The sequence below is a fragment of the Anarrhichthys ocellatus genome, unplaced genomic scaffold (assembly GCF_004355925.1).
Source record: "Anarrhichthys ocellatus isolate YVR2014 unplaced genomic scaffold, GSC_Weel_1.0 scaffold48, whole genome shotgun sequence".
Taxonomy (NCBI): Eukaryota; Metazoa; Chordata; class Actinopteri; order Perciformes; family Anarhichadidae; genus Anarrhichthys; species Anarrhichthys ocellatus.
In genome coordinates, this window is record NW_022280078.1 from 2941808 (window position 1) to 2944619 (window position 2812).

Sequence of the window (2812 nt, forward strand, 5' to 3'; positions counted from 1 at the left end):
CTCTCTCTCTCTCTCTCTCTCTCTCTCTCTCTCTCTCTCTCTCTCTCGAGTTTACCACGACTGAGGGCTCTGAATGCTAATGCTCATCCGTGGAAAATACTGTTGCGCGGTTAAGAGAGAACATATCTAACCCGGCTAGTCTAACTGGCTTATAGTAGAAATGATGGAACCTTGTAGTTATTTCTGACGAATCACATTTTTTATATTCTTCCTCACTTACAAGCACGTGGATCTGAGCAACCACACAGCTGAACCCCACTGCTCAGTCCATAAGAACTACACTGTATGACCATCTGGTGGTGCTATGACAACTTGTTTTAACTGTCCATCAGGCACTCAAGTTCTCAAGTCACAAATAATATATCTATATCTATATAGATATAGATGTATATCTGTTTGTGTGTGATTTTGCATTAGGCTCTGACAACCTAAAGAAAACACAGACTCACTGATCGGCCTTGGCATCCTCACACATTGAACCCTCAGAGGGCACCGTTTTCTGTCTCTCACCGTCCATACAGACGTTAAATATCTTTGCTGCAACTCTCTCTGTCAACCTCTTTACGTTGTGCCCCAGTGTTATTGCACTACATACTAGAGTATCGTTTGTACCACTGCTTATTGTTGTAGTACATTGTTTTAGTCAGTTCACGAGAAATCACTATTTTACAATGTTGTTCTAATAGGAAACAATGTAGTGCACGTGCTGACCATTCAATCAACCTGAGATTTTGATTCCTGCATACCGAATTTTTTTTCATTAGCATACTTTATTTTTGTTTCCAGTGTGAGCGCACCACATAACTGGTATGTAGTATGGAATTGGGAGAAAGCGTCTCTTGACAGCTGCTGTTGCAGCTGTCTCCAGTAGAGGGCAGAAGCTAACATCCATGTGCTCCTTGAGTGGGCTTTGTGTTGCTGGCTGTCAGTAGGGAGGCTCTAAGTGGGGGAGGAGGGGGGAGGTTAATTGATTGCCCAATTCAGCCGTGATGGCAAACAAGTGCCGATAGCGGGTAATTTGCGGAGGTGGAGGCGGGCAGCGCCGCTGCTATCAAGCCCCGGCACCGCTCGCCCTCCAGTAGATAAAAAGAGGAGCTAATGCATAATTATCCTTTTGCAAATTGGATTGTTTTAACGAACTGTAGAATATAGGCCTAACCTGATGGAAAGCAATCATTGTTTTTTTTACAGCCCCCCCTCCCCCTCCTCCCTCCCTCTTGCCCCTCCAACCCTCCGGTCATTCTGCGTGTACCCTACACGCCTCGTGCCCATCTTGGGGTAATCTCCCACACTCAATGAAGTCGGAAGACATTAGAAAAGCCATCAGTATTAACATTAGGCTTTATTCGTCCCAATGGCTCTGCGTCCATCAGTCCGCCTCTCTTTTTCTGCTTCTTTAACTTTTTTTTCCATGTGTCCTCTCTCACACCACCTACGTCCTCTTCCCCCTCCCCCGTCATCATTTCTCCTCATGCTTTTAACATTTTTTGGGGGGACCCTGAATGGCCCGCAGCAGGAACACAAGCGTCTCTAATTAAAGATGGGGGGGGGGGGAACTCCAAATCGGAGGCGCGGGAAAGGTGGAGCAGGGGTGAGTGCAGAGGAAGATGGAGTGAGGAAAGCTGCTTGTGGCCGTCTGTGCCTCCGATAAGAGCTGCTAATAAAGAGCAAATTGAATTACTAATGACGGGAAGCAGAGTCCCTATAGAAAACCAACCTTATGACCACTCACACATGCATGATAATATGCTCGCAAACAGTGTTTCTTAATTTCCTCCTCAATGGCCGGCTTGAGCCTCTCCTCGCCGCGTTAGGGGCGCGGGAGTTTTCAGAGTCGCTCGGTTATCTGTGGTTTAATTTAAAGAGGGCATAAACCTAAGTAAGCAGTTAGCGCTGTAATGAATCTAGAGGCGTGTGTGTGTGTGTGTGTGTGTGTGTGTGTGCGCGCGTGCGCGCGCCCAGAGACAGCCATGTAGCCCAGATAATCTAATAAAGCAGATAAATGTCAGCAGCGGACAGAACACAGAGAGGAAGAGTGCTGAGCCGTGCGGCTTCGGGCCCCATGCGACGGGCTCCTGGAGCGTTTTAGGTCTCTATCTCGCTCCGGTTTCTTTCCTCCCTCACCATCTCTCATCCAGTCTTTTCTGTCTCTGTCTCTCTCTGTCTCTGTCTCTCTCTCTCTGTCTCTGTCTCTCTCGCTCTGTCTTCACCGTTCTGCTAATATGCCTTGTGACTTTTTAAGCCCGGCAGTGCGAATCCCTTTGCAGACTGCAGGCATTTTCTGTATAATCTTGTTCTTGGTCTGAACCGAAATGTCATGCGAGTTCATCTGAATGTAAAAAGTACTTTCAGTAAGAAAAAAAAAAAAATGTAAAGAGTTAATGTTGCAAAAAATAAACCCATCATACAATAACTCTGCAGGGATTAGCAGCACCTACAGGTGGATCTACACCTTTTCTTTCTTCAAAAGACACTTAAATATGAAACTGACATCACATGACTTTGGAAATAAAACTCAAACAAGGCCGGTAACCAGTAGCATGACGGCCCGGTGGAATCTTTGCAAGTGCCATTAGGATCTCTAGGGGGAGGCAGAGGAACCGGTCTCCCGTACTACTGTCAGGATACAGTGACATTTTGAGCACATATGACGACAAGTTGCGTTCACTAAAGTTCCCAACTGTAGCTGTAAAACAGGACTTCTCTCAGGTACCTGCAGCGGCACGCCGTCACCATTTCAGGCCCCTAAACTCTCGGTTCCTCCTCTGGAGTTCCTACTTAGACGTGCATGTATCCATTGGCTACTCTAGTT